Below are 20,761 nucleotides of genomic sequence, written 5' to 3' on the forward strand. Positions count from 1 at the left end.
GTGAGAAAGTAGGCTACCTTGTCCTGAGCGTGCACACTGATTCAAAGTAAATGCCACCAGACTTAAGAAGTTTTCTTCACTTGGGGCATTCAGTTGTCATTTTGGTAACCACGTTATACGGATAATGGACAGTTAAGATCAGTACCACTTGGAACTCATTTGGAATTTATGGCTTCCCCTAACTCCTGTTTTCTGGATTTAGACTCAATTTATGGCTTGGAACATAGTGTTTCCTACAGGAAAAACTTTGAAATGTGCAGAAGAAAAAAGGGCTCTTGGAGAATATTAAATATCTCTTACAAAACACCATGCTGATGAGTAAATGAGAGTGTAAATGAATCCAGATAAAAAGTATTGTATTTCCATTGAAATACTCAGGGGCTTAAGAGTTAAGGGAAAGAGTTTTGTGGGGAAATGTGTTTTAGGTTATGCCAAATGTAAAATGTGTGCAAAAGCGTTTGAGATGTTTTTCCTAGATTAAGATGCCTCCGCATTTCTCCTTCTCAGAAATTAATAAATTAGACTAGTGAAATTTATGTATAAATTCAATGCAACTCATGAGCATGAATAATGATCTCAAACTACGAACAGCAATTAAATGCAGACTATTTTCACAGTTGCCCTGGAGTAGATTCCAGGCTCTTAAAGAAGTTGTGAATTAGGCCATGACGAAAGAGATGAAGGCACTGACTTTTCATTTTATTTTTAACGTGGCTTTTTAATTATTTTGAATTTAGTTATTTTAGGCATGTCAATGAGAAAACAAAACTCAATAAACTATTTTAAGTGGGAACACAGGCCAAATTCTCATCCCCTCTAACCCCAGAATGGGGGGAAAGCCATTGGACTTTGGTGCCATGCGAAGCAGCAGCCAGTGGTTGCTGAATTGAGATCCATGATCGAATGCGCCTCCTCTTGGACACTATGGAGAACAACACATTCTTCACTGTCTTGTTTCCTTTTTTTGTGTCAGTATAGTGGCCACTTTCGCCCAGCACATATAAGAAACTGACACCAGGATAGTTGTCACTTCTCTTCAACTAAGATCAGCTGAAATATCTGTAGCAGACATGGCAATATCTGCTATGGAGAGCCAACGATAAGCAGCCGTGACTGCTGCCCTCCGCAAGGACATGATGTCAGAGGACAGAGAAGACAACAAACAAACGCAACATAAGACATGTCTGATGCACCGAAATAGAGAAGAAAGCAACGTGAAGGGCTGGAAGAAGGTATGAAAAAAACATTTATCTATTCCACTTTTTGATGAGGCTTCTCGAAGAACTTTAATCCACACTGATACTTTCCTCATTATCCAAATTCCTCTTTTCTCTATCACTTAAATAACACGTGTCAATCATTTATTGTCATGTTCCATGTGGAGGCCTTTTGCCTCTGTTTATCCTGGTCCCAATTGAAGCTTCTTGTGTATAATGTAAATTTCAAGTCTTATCCTTCTTCAAATCCCTGTCAATTGTTTGCATATCATCCTATGAACTAAATGCTATTTTTTTAAATAAAGCAAAGGGGTATTGTGAAACATATTCATTAGAGCTGATAAATTTTCTTATTAAGTTAAATCCACAATCTTCACCATAATAAATTCACATTTTCAAGAAGACTATTGAGTAGAATCTTCTCAAAGAAAAATGAAAAACTTGTGCCTATGTGGAGTGAACTTAATTCTGTGGGACTCTAAAACAGAATTTTACATGCATCTATTTAGTTGGTAAGGATAATCCCCACTCAAATGATCAGTAAAGCAGGGTGATTCTCTCATGAAGACACTCCTGAGAAGACAAACCTGAAAGAAAATCATACCCCTTGCATTTTCATTATGGCCAACACCAACTCTGGCTGTAATTTGCTTGCAGTGTTTCCAAGCAAAACACAATTCCATGGAAGAATTGTGATGCAAAGAGGAGGTTCTTGCTAAGGCTTCTGAGGAACACAGACTTCACAGTTGGACCATTTTGCTTCAAGTTCTTATTCTAAACATAATCCAGTTATTGAGTCAGAACCAGACCAATTTTAGTCTAATACCATCAGCAAAAAGAAAGAGGTGCTGGGATCATGTGGGTGGGCTTCCAAATTGCCTTTTCAAATGATTTCCCTGACAAATGGCTGGAGTCCAAGTGACTATGCATGGAGGAGGTATCAAAATAGCACTTCCAAAAAGCTCCCAAACGGGGCCTATTTATGGGACATTCTGAAAGGCTATAGCTAACACCAATTACAAAGAGACTGTGCTTTTGAGAGTTGGCATAAAAATAGAATGTCAACCTTACTGTGAATTTTTAGGGGCTGAGAAAAGCACAAGGAGGTAGAATCTGCATCTCCCAAAGCAGAAGGTACTTTCCAACATGGCCCTGCTGATAAAGTTATGCACCATTGGGAAGAACTCCATTTGGAGTGGAATATGTGGAGAGATGGCATTTTTCATTTCTTTGAAACCGAGCAACTTCTTTGAGCTTACATTTCCGTGTGAGCTTATATGGCATATAGGAACAAGCTATGGCTTTATTTTTCATAATCCTTAGAGAATGATCACAACTTAGCACTTCTGCAGTACACCATTCCTTTTTCCTGTCATTCATTTCATTCAACATTCATTGAGCATCTTGTACATGCCAGACATTGTATTAGACAGTGGGAATGCAAAGGTGATTAAGGCACAGTCCCTGATATCAAGGAGTTAACTGTCTAACGGAGTAGACAGGTGTCCCAAGATGACTCCTGCTTTAGAACTTGGCTAAAGATCTTCTAACCAGGATTTCTCAACCTCAGCACTATGGATATTTTGGGCCAGGCATTTCTTTATTGTCAGAGACTGTCCCACATAGTGTGGAAAGTTTAGCAATATCCCCAACATCCACCTAGGAGATGCCAGTAGCATCTCCATAATGTGCCAACTAAAAATGTCTGCAGACATTGTCAAGTGTTCCTGGGAGACAAAATCATGCCTGGTTGTGAGCCTCTGCACCAAAAATACAATTCTTCAAAAAATTGTGGAACCCCAGAGAATAGAGTCATTCTTCCATCTTAGGAAATCAGAGGAAATGATGTTGGAGTTGGGTTTTGGAATTCATTCATTCAACAAATATATTGAAGACCTACTGGATGCTAGTGCTTGGTTATGCATGAAGGTCAATGGGAGATTCTTAAATGGAGGGAAGCATATGTACACAGAACAGCACAAGGCATTCAATATCTGTGACCTGTGGCATGTGGCATGGGCACAAGGAAGTGAAGCCAGCAAAATAAAGATGACCTGTTGCAAAAAAAGCCTTCGATCTCATGCTTAAGGGTTTGAAATTTGCTCTGTGGGTGTTGAGAGGCCACTGAAAGATTTTAAGAGATTCTTCTGCACTCATCACAGTGACTGGGTGTACAGTTGGCAAAACAGTCTATTGAAAAGTCAAACATCCTATCAACTACTGTCCACCCCACAACAAATGGCCACTGTGTCTGGGCTGCCTCACTGAATGAGTCTCCCAGATGATTGCCCAGCACCAGCTTCCTGAATTTACAGCTCCTTAAGGAAATGTCATTTCTGCTCTTCCACTGGAAGACTTGCCTTTACAATAGCTGTGAGGTGAAGGGCCATCCCCGTGTGTGCTCGAAGCACTGGCAGCCAAGCTGGAAAAGAAGGAAACAGAGATGGAGGGAAACCCAAGTGCCTAAAGCAATTTGCAGCACACTGTTTTTCGATGCCCTCATTTCTAACTTCCAGAGTATAAGTTTTTCTTTTTGAGAAAGAAATTCTGCTGCTTGGCTCTAGGTGGTTTGCGGCAGCCTGCCAGGCCCCAGATTAAGTGAAAGTCATTACACAATGTTTTACACACATGGGAAGCAGAGGGACTGTTCAGTGCTAGTTTGGCCCTCCAACATTAATTCTAATTATCTCAAAATGCAAACATCCTCAAATTTCCAGCCGATGACATTATTTTCTCCTTGACATCAGACATAAAAGAAAGAAAAATAAACACGGGGATGGTGACAGCATTAAGCTGGTAGTCATTTTTCTTTAATATTTCAAATTCAATTCCAGACCAGATTCTCTGTTTTGTCCTAGAGATTAGGGTAGGAAGATTGCCGTTTCGGTCTGATGAAACCTTTCCTTTCCAGTTCACATAATTAAAAGGAAAAGGGAGGGAGCCAGGAAGAAAACAGTCTGGTTTAGATCAGGGTTAGAATCTTTGCTTTTAATAAACACACCACAGATTTTTGTTGTTTAATGTTTTCAATGTTTTCTGGTTCTGGGTAAAAAGTCCAGTTCTGTTTTCAAAATGAGCTAAACCCATGGGTCCAGAGACTTAGCACTTTTGGTAAATGTTTGGCATTTGTGATGACAGCAGACCAGAGTGAGAGTCTGTAGGCTCCGATATGGTCTCAGAAGCCGGAGTGACGGTGGGTAATCACTGTGGCAAACAGAGCAACATGGGCACCCATGTGTCCTCGGAATCTGTAAAAGTTACCAAAGTTGCAGAATTAGGCCATTTACTGACACATCCTTACACCATTTAAAAATCACTTCATGTGTCAATTCTATCTGCTGTGGAGACTGCTGTGTATACAGGTCATAATCTGGGTCTCTAAATTTCAACTTCATGCCGGCCCTCATTACTTTTTCACTGCTGTATAATATTTTGCTTATTGTGTATGAGAGAAAATATGTTGCTTGTGCTTGGAGTGACCGTCTCATTTGTCTGGGACTTTGCTGTTTTTAGCACTGACACCCCTTCATCCTGGGAAACTGCTCAGTCCCTGGTAAAGCAGGAGAGTTGGATGCCCTATTAAACATTACATTGCAAATTAAAATTTGCAGCAACCAGGTATAATTCCTCTTTTACATGAGAGATAACTATTTTTTGTGTTTTCCTGACTTTCCCCTACTTGAAAACTTTGTGAAACGAACACACTCACCAGTCAGTGTTAGGCTGGATGGAAATTTCCATTCACTGTTAGTACCTGACAGCAAGCAACAGACTGAAGTCAAGACAATCGTATGTTTTTTACTTCTGATGACCTACCAACACAATGGAAGAGTTATTTTATTGTGAGTAACTTCATTCATTTCATAAGTTCACACTGGTGGTTGGAGATGCTCATAATCAGTTCTCGAGAGCCTGGGGCAACCAATTCCAGCACATGCTGCCTTCCCCACATCCAACCAGACCAGCATTGAGAAGGGAACATGCTGGTTATGGCTCTGAGACTGGGGGTTATTTGTGTTACCAACTAGCTAGTATTAGCCTAACTCTTATGTCATATAAATAATCAGTATTTAGCAAAAGATAAGAAGCAGTCTACTTCATTTTAGTGTAGCTTTTACACCAAATCTGACAATGTAATAAATGAGACATAAACATTCCTTCGTAAACATTGACAATATATCATTATCTTACATAATCTTAAGACATTTTAAATAAAAACCCAGTTAATCAGAAAACAACCAGCTTATAAGTGTTTGTGAGCAAGTGGAATTTATTCTAAGAATGCAAGACTGGGTTAGGGTTAGAAACTTCAAAATTTATCACAGTAGGTGCAAGTAGAAAAATTGTATTAGCCGTACAGCATTCTCTAGAATTCAATTCCCATTCTCTGTGTTAAAGCAAACAAAAAACTGCACTATGAATAGTGGGTATTTCCATAACATAAGAAAGAATATGAATACCAAACCACTAGCTGATACCATAATTCATGCTGGAACATGAGAATTCAGGAACAAAACCAGGATATCCATTCTTTCTTACTTTACTTACCATTGGTCTGAAGTCCCAGCTATGCAAATTAGACAAAAAATGAAAATTGGCATATTACTCTTGGGAAGGAAGACGAAACAATTCCTTGTACTTAAGGTTGCATATCCAGAAAACCCTAAAATTAATGGATAATCTAGAATCTAGAATAAATGTATAGGAAAGAAAGTACAAATAGCTGTTACATTTTTTCCAGTAACTTTCAGGCCTAGATTAGAACTTGATCATACAGGATGCTTCTACACAAGCCTAAGGAAAATGCAGTTGGAGACCAGAATAGTTACATAAATGGGGGGCCTTTGACTGAATCTCAGCTCTTTGTAGCTTATGCATTCTATTCTCTCTCATCAGTATTTCTCTATCTCCCTCTCTCTCTCTCAGACATACACACAGCCCTTGCCAGGAGAATAAAGTTTCCTACTCTTTTCTTTTACTTATAGAGAATAGTGGAGGTGGAGAATCATCTAAGTATTTGTATTGGATTAAAAATATTTTAAAGAAAAAAAAAAGCTAATTTCCAGAAGCTTCCTCTGGATGTTCCTATTTTTAAGGATGGAGCCCTTTGAGGTTTCACTGAGCATTTTCACGAGCAGGACACCAGGATGGGGCACGGCAATCTGCTGGGGAGAAGCAGTGCAAAGGGAGGCTTGGGGTCTGATTCTGCAGGAAGAACACAAGTTCTTAGCATTATTAAAGGACAGGTATTTTGGAAGTGCAGGTCAGAATCCAGGTAACAGGAGAACAGAGTGAGTCCAGAGACACAGTGGGGCATGGAGTTGAGGATCAAGGCTATAAAGTACAGCCAAAATCCCCCTAGCCCGTTTCCCTTCTTCCATAGCTAAACAGTCCTGAAGGTCGTCCTCACGAGCATTTACCTTCTCTCCTCCAATTGAGTCTCACTTCCTTCCTAGGCACATCTCTGATCTTGCCCTTGTCCAGATTAACAACTACATCCATATCTCCAAACCCAAGTTAATTTTTCTGCCATTTCATTTGACCTTTTCAGTCGCATTCATCATGCAGTTGGCTACTCACACCTCTTTGCAAATCATCCTTGCTTGACTTCTCTGCTTTCTCTCTCTGTGTTACAGTGGTTCCCTCTTGGCACACTTCACTGGACATAGACAATCCCAAATGTACAAGGTATGTGGAGTTACGGGTACAACAAAAATTACAGAACTGTAATAGCAATATAATTATGAAAATATAATGGAAAATAATACATCAGAGAGGAAGTGGCATTTTATAGAGATAATGAGGCTCAGGCAGTGACTTAAAATGACCCTAGACTTGAAACTGGGCAAACCTCATTTCAGGAAAGTGTACACTTTGAGTTTGATTTAAATGATGGTGATGCTAATTATAACAGCATCTCTAATCAGGGTGCCTTATGTGCTTAGCACGACTGAAAAGCGGGGAAAGTGTAGTCCAGCATCCTCCATGGTGCTGAGTTGCATCCTCACCTGGGTGAACTACAGCAGATGGAGGAACAAAAGCTCCTGGGAGGGAATACAGGGATTCCAGGCTAGCGCATATTACCTGACCTGATGCACTAAGGCCAAATGACCAGTATATGTTCGTCCTGCCACAGACTCTGAGCTCTCCCAATGCACAGAACACACAGGTCGGTGCCCTTCCCTGCACCTGCCATCACACAACCACACCCCTCCAGGAAGGATGCCTCTCAAGGTCTCATTTCTGCTGTAGACGTGTCAATCCCTTTCTCCTGCCTTCCTCCAGAGGCCAAGAGTCTGTGTCCTTATTCAACTAAAATAGTCACACCAAAACTATTCAGTGAGGCCGCTGGTGCCCCTTTTGGGTTCAGGAGGCTCAGAGAGCCTCACAGGCTTCTGCACAGTCAGTCAATGAAGGTCCCATGCTGGCCATTGTGAGGAAACCAAAGCGGTGCAGATACAACCCTTGTCCGGGAAATTGTTCTGGGAAATATGCCCGTGTACCTGGGGAAGACAAGGGAAACATCTATAAAAAGGAGACGAGCAGTGCAAGGAAACACCAATAAAACTTCATGGACCACGTGAATATCCAAGGCAGCAAGATGAACACAGACACCACATGGACGAAGGGGACCAGGGAAGCTTCATGGAAAGATGGGCCTAGAGCTGGACTTGGACTGTTGCAAAGGATTTAGAAACATGGTGCTGCAGAAGGACGTTCAGGCGACAAGGACGGGAAACAGCCCCTCTTTTCATCATGTCAGCCACATCCTCAGCTTTCACTCCCTGAAGAGAAAGCTCACATCTGACTCCACATGAGATCCCCTTCTCCACACTGTTGAACCAGTGATGGCATAAGTCCAGGAGTGGCCTGTAACCGATCCCCTAACATTGATAAAACTGGATCTCTTTTCTCTGTTAATTTTCTTTTTTTTTCTCATGGCTCCTCCTGGCATGACTCCTGCCACATCCTCTCTGTAACATTGTTCTGGTGGAAGATAGGAACTAATGAAAAGAACCCTCTGCTTGTCATTGCTTTGGAACCCCAAGTAGGCCTTCATAAGTTTGTATAAAAGATGGGATTATGAAGTTTAAATACAAAGAGAAAGCCCTGAATAACTGACCACTGACACAGCACAGGTAACGCCCAAGCAGAATGGACTCCAGCTAGGATGAATACAGACAGCTGCACATCGGAGCTGTCAGTTCCCCAGTTTCTACCTGGACTCTGCAAAGACCAGCATGAGGTACTGGTTGTTGGAGGGATGTGGCTATTCACCCATCAGTACCCTCAGAGACAGACTGCCCCCCGAGAACACTCAGAAAGATGTCTGCTACCTGAACTCATTCTCCTGAAGGTAATTCCTTGTCTGCAGCCTCCCGGTTAGTCTAGACATCTCAACGCCCAGGTTACACTCCACTCTGTGTATAGTTTCACATCTTGAGCACAAAAGCTGTTAAAACCATTCTCCTCGCTCCTCTTCCAGTTGCTAGGAATGGAAACTTCATCCCCCACTTAAACTGTCTACACACCGTTTCCACAGGTGGCTTCACTTACAGTGCCTTCCGTCCCCAAAGACCAACTTGCATGCACATTCTTCTCCCCTTCTACCACCATCCAGTTCTATCGGCTATTTCATGGATGTGTTTGTCTGTGTCTAAGAACTTCCTGAGATCAGACTTCTTACCAGGAATTGGGGTGGTTGGATCTGGGATTCTTCACACTCTTGTTTATGTTAACGTTCAGGGGTCACCATACAGTTTTGACACTTTCTCCAGGCTCCCCTACCCCCTACCCTATAAGCACTCACCCTGTGAAAATTTGCCTTCCAGGCACAAGCTGTCCTAATTAAACTTCTTCCTGTGGGGATGCAATAACTAAGTCCACTCTGAACAATTGCTTAATGGGTGTGAGAAAACACCTTTCAGCTAATCTAGGTCTTGAACTGAAACCACAATGTCTTATTGAAGTTAGTTTATAGCTGGCCAAAGGTTACTTTCAGATTTAAAGAAGAATGTGTTTAAAGTAGTAGGAAAAGGTTCATAAGACTTCTTGAACATCAAATAAGCCTTACAACAAGGTTTTGATGAGTTACTGTAATTGCAAATGAACCAGAAACAGATGGATTAAATATCCTCTTAAAATATACAAGGGATTGAAAATGTAGAGAAAAAAGTGTTTGGCAAAATACAGCCTGGGGCTTGCCAAAGGCCAGCTATTTGGAAAGAACATGTGTAGTATGTGCCACACCCAGGCATGGCCTGGTCAACTGCAGGATGCTCTGGGGAAGCCCAGGGTTGGGTGGCAGAGGCAGGTGGGGACCAGGCCTGTCGCAGAGAGAGTCTGGAACACAGCTGCCAACTGGGAAGGGAGGCTGGAAGGGAAGAGGTGGAAAGGGTGGGGGCAGAGCAGGGGAATGCTTACAAGAAGGCTTCCAAGAGGAGAAAAGGAAATGTGGGACGGATGAGACAGAGCAGCTGACTTTGTAGAAGCCCCACCTCCCCAGGCCCACAGTGCCCCCCACCTGACAGGTGTGGGAAAGAGTCCACTCATTCTTCAGAAGGGCCACGGGCATCCAGGCGGTGGGGCACACAGACTTGTGATTAAGTGCAGTGCATAACTGACTGATACATGCCTAGGGAGAATTGCTTAGGAAAGTGGCAGAAGAATTTTTATTTTTACTCATTTATTCATTTGGAATAAAAATGAATTCAGAAAAAATGAATACCAGATATAAAATATGAAACACTCTTACTTTCAAGCTCCTTTCCTTCAAGTTAAAAAATAAAAAATTCACTGGCAGCAAGGAGATTTAGTGGAAAGAAAAAATTGCTGAATGTGACTGAAGACAATGGCACCAAAGAGGTCTAGCCCAAGAAAAAGAGAAGTAAGAGCAGCCCCTTAACCCCTAAGACGAAGTAGCTTATAGCCCAAATCAGATTACTGCAAAATTTTGGAAGTAGGGAAAATGTCCCTTTGCCTCCTTGTCAGGACTGCCTACTCCTCCCAGGTAAGACAGAAAAGAATTCCCAGGCTAAAGCCAGGCCACCTGCAGGCAACCTCCTCTCAGGCTTGTTCCTGGCTCTCAGCCATTCTGAGTCCTGAAAGGTGACTATCTCCCTAATGCATGCTTACAGGGACCCACGGACCACGTGCCAGCAAGTGCCTACAGGGTACAGCATATTCATTGCTCTATTAAAGCACCACACACATGTTAGCCTCTCCATGTCCATGCCAGTTGTGTGTCACCCCATTCATCTCATAGAGAATAAGCACATGACATAGAAAGTGAGAGAGTGGGCAAATAGAAGAAAGAGCAACATCAGCTCTATTCACAGCAATGATGGTTAAATAAGAAACAAACAGAGATGGTCACTTCTTTGACATTGCAACAGTAATTCTATGCATCTGCGATTCATTTTTGGCATGGATTTCAGAGCCTTGGAGACCACTGTTTTCGGGTTACATTTTATAATGTCACAACCTTGTAATTACCATATTGAAATCAGGCTGGTTCTTTTCTTCTGCTATGCCTAGCAGCAGAATTTGGACCAGGGAAATAAAGATAAGAAACTATTAATTATCTGCCAGAAAGAAGAAAAGACTAGTTATCTTTTGGGGCAAAATAGATCTGCTGAGCACTTGCAAGAGTTATAACTATTTTTACATAAAAAGATAGTCTCCTTTCTGCATTCTCCAGAAGGCGTGGTGGGTTGTCATTAATCTTAGACTTCCAGCCTGGGCTCTTCATCCTGCTGTGACCCTTTTTACTTACAAGAGATGAGAGTGAGAGCAGAATTCTGTGGAGCTGAACATTGGACTGTCATTTTATTGGAATATCAGTATATGTCTCTGAAAGTGTTTCACTCCTAAAGATGGTCTGGATTATTATGATCTCCTGGTATTTGACATATGGCATTAAGTCTAGCTGGGCAAAGTTGTATTTGGGAAATTGCCAACTATCTCACATCAGATGGCAAAGTCCCTGTCACTTGGTAGGCATTTAAAGAAGCCTGGAACTTCTCAACCCTGACTGGGAAGGGTATACTCACGGTGCCCGATCTCCAGCCTGGCCTTAGCTCCCAACCTGGAAGGGAAAGGATGAAAGACAATGTTTCTCACCTGATTCACTCTTGACAGCCAACTTGACAGAGCAGTGGTGAGCCTCTGCTTTCTTTGTGGACAGGTACTAGACAGGCTCTGTCCTTAGGACTCCTCCTCCAGCTTATCCAAGTAAATTAACATTGGAGGCAGCAAATCCGAAGAGCAGATTTACACTGACTTGCAACTCTTGGGATGGAGGAGAAGTGTGGCATTTTGTTTCCCTGCCCAAGTGGAGAGACTTGGAGGCTTCACACTGGCCAGTTGCATATCCAGAAGAAGTAAAGTGCATAAATTTGGGGGTACAAAGGAAACCATTTTCATTTTTTCATTTTTCCCAAAAAAGTTAATCACAGGAGTTTTGCAAAGTTGTCCAAGGGCATGCTTAAAGAATGATAAATTTAAGGCTTGTTTACTTTGGCTTGGAAGTTTCCCAGAGCCTCCTTATATCTTATTCTTTGAGGGGAGAGGGGCAGAGGATTGTAACTTGGCACAATCTTCCTTACATGTAAATCCCTAAAGGGAAGACTGAGTGATGCATTCACACAGACAGAGGAGAAAATAATCTGTTAATGTTCATAAAACTCTGGCTTAATTTAGTAGTCTGTGACCAGTTCTGTGACTAATTAAAGTACACACTAAATAATGAAGAAGTGCTTGCCTGGAAAGGCCTTCAGTGAATGTGGTAAACAGTAACCGGCCTTTGCTTTATTATCATACACGTTGCTGCTAATAATGATACCACATGAAATCGAAGAATATCTACACCTGTGATCTAGACTCTTCAGTCACAAGGATAAAATGAAGGCTGTTTCTGGCTAATTAAGAATGGAGCAAAGTGAGACAACCTTCACAAATGAAGAATAAAAGAGAAAGGGGTGACTCTCCCCAGGGCACTTGCACAGCTCTTGAAAGGGGGGCAAAGCAGGAAAGTCAGGTAGTGTGGGTGTGCAGATGAGTGGCAGGGGGGTGTCTGGACCAGACAGCCCCACAGCAGGAGAATGCCACGTGACTCAGGCTAAGGAAAATCCAGAAGAGCAGGAAACGGGGCGGGCCACAGTCCAGAGCCCATGCTTTCTGCTGCAGCCCTATGGGAGTGGACCTGGCAGTGCGAAGCTGCCTGGCTCCTTTAACACCATGGTCGGCATGGGGCAAGGAGCCCACCACTGGGATATGTGTGTATGAAGCCAGGTGTGAACACCAAGAGCCCTGGAGGCCACCCTACCCCAACTCCAGTCCTGGCAGGTTCCCAGCCCACCTGCATGATTTTCTGCTCTGCTGCATTCTGAAGGACCAAGATAAGTTTATCAAATGAACAAATGCTGAAATAGTCATTGTGATTAGAGGGAACCACATGATCAAAGGCAGTGAGGCACAAACGAGGTAGCATGTTCTGGAAGCCACAGGTGTGCAGAACTTCTGGTGCCCAGGATGGGCAAGGCAGGAGGGTGGGTGATGAGAGCAGCTCACACCAGTGTATGAAAGGATGAAGGCATCAAGTCAGGGAGTCCTCACCTGGCCCAGGCTCACTTCGAGAAGATCAACTTGACTGCAATCTGGAGGACAGTCAGGGGCTTATCCAGATTTTCTGGGACCTGAAGCTTACACAATTTGGGGAGCCCTCACTATGCAAAATAATTCAAAACTAAGATTATGTAATTAGGTGCAAAAGGTTATACTTATTTAGAATGAGAAAATAAGCCACAACCACATACAAATTTTAGAATAGTAGTAAACACCATCAACACAGATAAAAATATGGAAATTCTAATATATCTCTTATGAAGAATGCCCGTGGAAAGAAAAAAGAAAGGTATGGTGCCTTATGATTATAGACACAGCATGATGTACTAAATTCCCAAAAGGAGAGGGGTTGTGTTTTGACTAGTTGTTTTTGAAAGCAAAGACTTCTGCTTACAGTTTTATATATACCTGACATTTGGAAGAATCTTCTACAGACTAGCTTCCTGCTTTATACATTTTAAACTTGGCTCCTCCTCCTTTAAACTTTGATTTATACATTTTAGACTTCGCACAAATGTCTAGTGTCGGATGCCACTGGATACACTCCTATCAGTGCATGAGAGCTGGCCCTTCACTCAGTGTCCCCGCTGGGTGCATCATCAGCACAGTGGGCCGAGAGCTCCTAGAAGTCATTCTTACACCAAGATGGCTTGCAGTAACTCACAGCATTTGGAAACAACTGCCTACCACTAAAGAATCCTTTACTAAACCCAGACTGAATGTACTCCCACATCAACTTTCCTTTATAGAGCCCCCAAATGCCTGTGATGATACTAACATCCCAACAACAGAGGTTGGGGGAGCTGGAATGGAAAGAGAAAACAGTCTCAACCAATTGTGGCTAAATCTCATATTGTTAATACATCTTAAAATCTATGTATATGACCATGCGACCACACTTCTAGGGCACCTGCGGCTCTTGGCAGGGGTCTAAAAGCAAGTGGGCCCCGAAGCTAACGCTTATTAGGTTATGAGCTATGAAGCAGATCCTGCTCTGGAGATAGTGAATGTGGTCTGAGTACAGCTGAGAACACTTTTCTGGAGTTATGGTAAATGACCCAAGGCAGAGGCAGCCCAGCTGCAGGACGAGGATAGATGTAGATGGCAATGAGCCAGTAGAATCTGGGTGCCAATGGCAATTAGAGTCAGAAGATGACAGGGAAAAGAGCATGGCACCCCACCATCTGATGCTTGGCCCTCTTGAACTGTCCAGAACATTAATCAATACCCCATCATGACATGCCAAGCAGAGAGCTGACTGTGGCACCGAGGGGGCATGTGCTACCAGTGTTCTGGCAGCCACAGTTGACCTCAGCCACAGCATCTGCTGCTAGGCTTACACAGCACATATGGGATCTTTCCTCTGTTCTTCTGAATGAGGCCACCCAGTAAGATGTGTCCAGCTTCTTTGCCTCCCAGGACACACCCACCTGTTGGCACTTTTTGATCCAAGGTATACTTTTTTCACTAGCCAGCCAAAGCCCAGTCTCACAAGTAACTTCAGTTTGCAGAGGCACACGGAGCAGGATGCAGTTTTACAGTTTTGAAATGTTATCTTTGGGGCCTGATTTCCTGCTCTGGACTCCCAAATCAGTCAAAACACAAGCTGAATACAGCCAGGAAGGAGAAAGCCACCCTCTAGCCTATGGACGTGACCTTGGTATACTGGAGGGAAACAAGAAAGCATGTTTCCATTATGGCTCCGCTACTGAAGGACTGGTACTCCCCAGAACACGAAGCCTCACCGAAAATTCTAGGCAGACAACAGAGGAATTCCTCTCTCACAGGCTCTCAGTCTCGGCACAGACCCTACAGCAAACACATTTTTCTCACAAGAAGCCTTTGCTGCTTCTCAAATAATCCCACAAGGAGAGTGGAAGGATATCCCATAATAAATAAAACTGCTTATAGGAATGGAGAAGTTTATAAAGGATTTTTAAGCCCAAAATACCACATGTGGAGTCAGAATATTTTATTTATACCTTTCCCTGATACTTCACCCACGCACACAGGATCAAGGAAGAAATATATGGCTGCCTGCTGGCCCAGAATTCTCTCAGGCGTTCCCCACCAGCTTGAAGAGAGCTCCTCTGACCTGGAGCCAAACACTGGTCCATAGCACAGAATTCCATTTCAAGTTGAAAAGAAAAGCAATAGAGAACAAAATTTAAAATAGTAAACATAGTCTCATATATTCTGGCTTTTCCTCACTCTATAAATAAAAATAAACCTAAATGGCCTCTTTTGGCATGAGATTACAGGTTAAAAAATAAATCCACAAAGTATTATAAAATAATAGATAAGAATAATTAAGAATAATATATTTCCTTTTAAAAACCTTGATGGATAACCTTGAAGATGTTTTGAGGGTTGTGTTCAGGCCACACACATGATGGGCAATATTTTATTTTTTCTTCCTTTTTACAAAAAAATACTGATAGAGAAAGCTAATTTGGCTCAAAATAGATGGGGTCTTGCATTTAAGCATTTTTTTTTAATCACATGAAATTAGCTCTATTTCAAGGAAAAGAGGACAAAAGCCAAGGACAAAACAGCATGTATGCACATAGACTAGTGATGTCTGTGTAAAAAGAGAAGTTGCTCAGGGGCCCTCAGTAGAAATAAAATCTAGTGTTCTGGCCTTTTGTGGTTCCAGAACTGGTGTGGAACCAGCCTTGACCAAGCTGACAAAATCTACTGGGGCACAGCATCCGGCTCCAAGCTTCTTCCACCAAGGAGCCCATATGCAGCTCCGACCACAGTGACTTTTATCCCTGCAACCCCTTTTTCCACAGGGTATGGAATTGGAATTAAGAGGCTACCCTCAGCCTACCTCTAGGAAGAGGAAAAAGAGAGTGTCTGCCTCAGGAGTGTTCCCACCACTGAGATAGGGTCAGACCCAGCAAAAAATGCCCAGCACTGAGCAAATCCCCTGCACGCGGCCCTTCCTTTGGCAAGAACCATGGTTGGAATAAAAACGAGGGAAGATGGTGAGACAGTGTCTCCTGTTAGCCCAGCTGTGTGCCAGCTGCTTATCACCCCAATTCTCACCAAAGCACTGCCCCTGTACGGGCCCAATCAACGTGCAGCAAACAGAGCCTAGGAGACATTAGTGACTCACCTAGATCACCAGTGGGGTGGTTCCTTCTATGTGTCAACTTGTCTAGGCCATGGGTACCCAGATGTCTGGCCAAACACCAGTCTAAATGTTGCTGTGAAGGTATTTTTTTAGATGTGACTAACAGTGAAATCAGTAAATTTTGAGTAAAGCAAATTATCGGTCACCAGGTGGCTGAGCCTCATCCAACAAGTCGAAGGTCTTAAGAAAAAAAAGACTGAGGTCCCGGGGAAGTAGAGGTGAGGGTGGGCGCAGGTGAGACTGACAGCAGCAAACAGTCAAACTGGTTTGGGGACAGGGAGGAGGGGTTGTGGGGAATAAGGCTGCCAAATGAAATTTCGGTTAGAGATTTCTGTGTGATACCAGGAGGGCTAGACATCCAGGTATCCCTTCTCCTCTCTCTTCATCTTCTCAGCCTACCCCTGCGCCAAGAACCACCCCGCCACGGGGAACAGCTGGGGAGCACGTGCACGCGCACACACACGGAGATAGGCAGAAGGGCTGAATCTCTTTGGCCTGAGAATAAGAGGGCTAGGAGTGCATACAAACACTACATCTCCACCTGCCAAAAGGAAATGAAATCTCCAAGTCTTCAGCTTTTGCTGAAGGTTAATTCGGCTGGGGACATACACATTACGCAGAAATACACACACAGGACCTCCGCGCTTGGATTTGACCACGAGTGGTCCTAGGCCGGCGTCATGCATCCAGGTCCCGCCGAACGGCTGAAGGACGGGGCTAAGCCTACACCCGCAGCGTCTGTGCCCACTGCCCCAGCGCGGCCCTGGAGCCCCCGCGCACTGAGTGTCCGGGCCCCAGGTCTCTGGCTGTCCCTGCGGCCTCCTCCCACCACAGCGCGGGGAATTCACCCTGGAATGTGCATTCTGCTCCCAGAATCTCCAGGCTTTTCCGGAGCTCCCGACAGAGGCTGGGGGAAGGCAGAGTGAATGAGGCCGGGAAGGATGACTCAGCCCGGAGTTGGGCGGGCTGGGCGGGCTGGGGCTTTTGGCAGCCGCGCGGGGAACCTGCTGATGCTGATGCGGCGGGCGGGGTGACAAGCACAGCTCCTGGGAGTGTGCGATCGGTTTCTCGGGGGGGCCCGCCAACACGGCATCTGAACCTTCCTGGGGGCGCTCTCCAGGGACCCTTCAACCCCAGGCCGCTTCCAGGGGGGCGCTGTTCCGCTGAACCCCTCTGGGGAGTGGTGCGCGCGTGCGTCCGGTGAGGCGGGTGGTGAGTGGAAAGTAAGAGCGGAGAGAGGAAGGGAATGACTTCCTCTCCCTTAACTCTCATTTGCGGAGAACGTCCTAGACGGAATTAAGGCAGGCAGCAAAGTCCTCTTTTTGTAACCGGAAAACACTGTACACAGAAGCGAGCATCCCTTTTGCCGGCGCGGGGCCTTAAGGCTCCTGATTTGCCTCGGCCCCTGGGGGCCCCGCCTTCCCCGGTCGCCTCCTCCGCGCAGCCCGCTCTCAGGTCGGGCGGCTGCACGCACACCAACCGCCGAGCAATGGGTATTGCGGAGCAGGGGGCCCTTGGCCCGCGGCCCTGCAGGACGGGGCGGTTCCCCAGAGCCCAGCCCGGAAGGCTCCCGCAGGGCTGCAGGCGGGCTCTCCCGGACGGCCCTGCCGGGAATGGCCTCCCCAGAGGCGCTGCCATTCCCCTGCAGTCGGCCCGCGGCCTCCGGCTCTGAAGTACCAGGCAGGCGGCCCGTCTCTGATGGCTTCTCCGTTTGGCGGCCTGACTGCAAACCAGCTGCAGCCCCTGGGTCCTTCCACAGCCCCTGTCCCCCCACCCCGACCCCGGTTGGCAGCCAGCAAAATGCCCTTAGCTGCGGCGACTGGGCGCAGTTAGGCCTCTGCCTTCCCCTGCTCAAGCCAAGTGTGAGGGAGAGAGAAGCTAGGCACCCAAGCAGAGCAAGGACTCTGTCGGCATTCTTTGGGTTCAAGGAACAAGCCCTTTCAACCTCTACCAGGTAACACATCTTCTGCAGGGTACTTTTGTCACCCACGGCTGCTAGATATCCTATGACTGGTTTTGTTTCCCTGTCTGCACTGTGCAGAGCCAAATGTATGGTCAGTTCTCACAAATGCACAGGATTTTACAGTGTATGTTTTGTCCAACCACTTATCTTCCATATTCATCGTTCTCTCCTTATCCTACCTTTGCCTTATTTCTTCACCTGTTTTAATTTTATCTTGCTGCCTTGAGTCCTTTGGCTTTCTCTCAGTTCTTTTTAGCAACAAGGCCAGAAACCAGCCTCGGTATCATCAGTCATCAGTCTGTCTGCTGGTCTGGGGACCCCCTGCCCCTCGTCTTAGAAGGCTGCTGTAGAGAGCTATGGGATGGGTCTCCACCAACTTCACTTCTTGCTCTTTCCCTGCTAAGGCTGCCCTGAAGGTGGCAGATTAATTTCAGAAAACAAGTGTTCAGCCTAGAGCTGGTTGACCTTGTGTTGTGAGCCAGAGTTTGAGGCCTCAGATTAGGTTCAGTCAGGCTAAGTGCAAAGAGCTGCTGACCTGGCCTGTCACTAAACACATCTTTTGACAAGCTGCTCATCTTTAGATCCTCAGTATCCTCATCTGTGAAAAGGAGATGGGAACACTAGCCTCGAGAGTGGGATGTAAGTAGGTTGCCCCTATGAGACAGGGAGGTGTCTCCTGACCATGCTCACTCCTGCCTCCCGGGAGCACCCATATCACTCCACCTCCCTCCCCGCACCTGCCATCTGTGCTCCCAGTTCAAGCTTCTGTACCCCGCCTCCTTTGTGAAACCTTCTGTAGGCAAGGGTAAATTACAATGTGTATATTGGACTTTACAGTGTACAAAGTGCTTTATATACACAGTCTCTTCGGATCTTAATTGGATCTTCTGGATCAATCCAGGAAGGTGAACAGATTTCAGAAAACTCTCACATTATTCAAATACCCAACACTGGATTTCTTCCTTTCCTCAGTGTTGTTCTCAATGTATGCTTGCCTTGTCTCTCCAACAAGATTCAAATGTTTTTCAGGTGGAGATCACATAATTTATTATCTTCCCCATGCCACAACAATCTCATCCAGAAACATAAAGATACCAACACAGTTTGTCATATAACACAACACAGAATAGGTGTTGCCAAGCCCTTAACAATCCCCATTTCTAACTCTGGGGCTTCTGGTGGCTGGTTCACCTCTTCTGAGTATTGACTATGGGATTGTAAGTCTGGAAGAGTTTCCTTTGTTATTTTTCCTGAACTTGAGATCATTGTGGTAGAAATAGGAATTAATATACAAGTGTCATGGATCACATGTTATTGTTATAAGTACCTAAACCAAGAAAACGCACAGTGCCACTCTCTGGAAATAGCAAATAATCTTCTCTCCTGGGGTTTTTCTCCTACTTTTCAGGTTTTTTCCCTGAAAAAAATGTAAAGCCAAGTGAGTATACTGTTATTCTCTTTTCACAGAGATGGAAAAGAAAAACTGAGCAAGATGTGGTAAGCCACACCGAATGCCCCATTACCATCCAGGTACTGAGCTGTGCCTTAAAACCAAGACTCTGAACTCCAAAAGCATGGGGCTGCCTCATGAGAAACTTTCACTGGGCTGTGTTCAGAAACTCACCACTGAGAAAGAAAGTGAGAGTGTTTTCCCAGACAGAGCCCAGCCAGAACAGGCCTGGTATGCTCCCCATGCCACCTGGTTGTGTGGGCCGCCATATGCAGGCTGCAAGGACTCCTCCTTGTAGACCAGACATCCCCAATCAGGACACATAGGGTGCTGTGGGCCGGAAAGACAGAGCTTGGCTTGCTCCTGGCTAGAACACGTCCCCTCTGTACTTGGTGCACGTCAGCATAGCTGGCCTTCTGAAGAGAAACACCCAGTTAACCCGCAGCATCTCTTCCCTGTCCTACTTGTGTCCTTTAGAGCCTACCACCAGCAAGAGATCAAGCCAGACAAAGCAAGTCTGGTACCCCCATGTTTCAGCACCCCCTCCTCTTGGAAGCCCCCCTGCTCCACACTGCACAACTTCACACCTTTTCCTCCCATCCCCGATTTCATCTGGGCCAGGCTCCCAGGCACTCAGTTAGCAAGTGGTTTTGTGACTTGCATATTCAGTAGCTGGAAAAGTTGAAGTCCTTCAAGGGACATAGGAAAGAGAGTGGCCTTCTAGAGATCATGTTGCATCATCATGTCACACACCACCAAAGTGACACAAATGGAGGGACTTCAGGGCCAATGGAGAGAATTGTAGCCAGAGAGTCTGGGTAAAATTGCAAATATTTCCAGATTCTCTCACCTGGCCTTAGTGTGTCTCCATATCAATAGGTAATTACACAGGGGAAGCGAGGGTGTATCTGGAACTGAGAAGTTGGGTGGGGCCCCTTTTTCTGAAGCCAGGTTTGTGAGAGACACGGGCGAGCAGAAGTGGACAACTGCTTGTAAGCAATAAACAGGTTTCTCCCACTTTATTTCTCTCTTTGACTGATTTCGGTTCAAAGGTATTTTGCTATGGGATTTTCCCCCCGGAGTTACAGTAGGTGGCATCTGTTTTATATACATGGGGAAAATGGAGGCATAGGAAGATTAAGTACCTCAACCAATGACTCCCAGCTGGGAATTGAAGGAGTGGAGGCCAGGTGAGTATGCCCAGTCCCAGCAAGGCTCACCACTCAAGAACCAACAGAGGACATGCTGATCCCCAAGTTCTGGGTGGGGTCTTGGAGCCTGGAAACAACTTCCCATATGAGTTGAACACACAGCCAGAATCACTGCCTATTTTCATGTTTAATGAACACTAGAAAATTCAAGAAAAG

General features: G+C 44.9%; 1 long non-coding RNA gene across 2 annotated transcripts; it reads right to left on the bottom strand.

Moving 5' to 3' along the window:
* Positions 1 to 4,191: 4,191 nt before the first annotated feature.
* LOC118969256 (uncharacterized) lies at positions 4,192 to 16,953 on the bottom strand. Of its 2 annotated transcripts, none has more exons than XR_012132852.1 (3): positions 16,830 to 16,953; positions 4,927 to 5,029; positions 4,192 to 4,465 (listed from the first exon to the last, which is right to left on the bottom strand). It is a non-coding gene; the product is annotated as an uncharacterized lncRNA (long non-coding RNA). The 2 variants fall into 2 exon arrangements; XR_005057201.2 differs by lacking the exon at positions 16,830 to 16,953 and adding an exon at positions 11,270 to 11,305.
* Positions 16,954 to 20,761: the final 3,808 nt, after the last annotated feature.

Source organism: Manis javanica, chromosome 6 (genome assembly GCF_040802235.1).
Source record: "Manis javanica isolate MJ-LG chromosome 6, MJ_LKY, whole genome shotgun sequence".
NCBI lineage: Eukaryota > Metazoa > Chordata > Mammalia > Pholidota > Manidae > Manis > Manis javanica.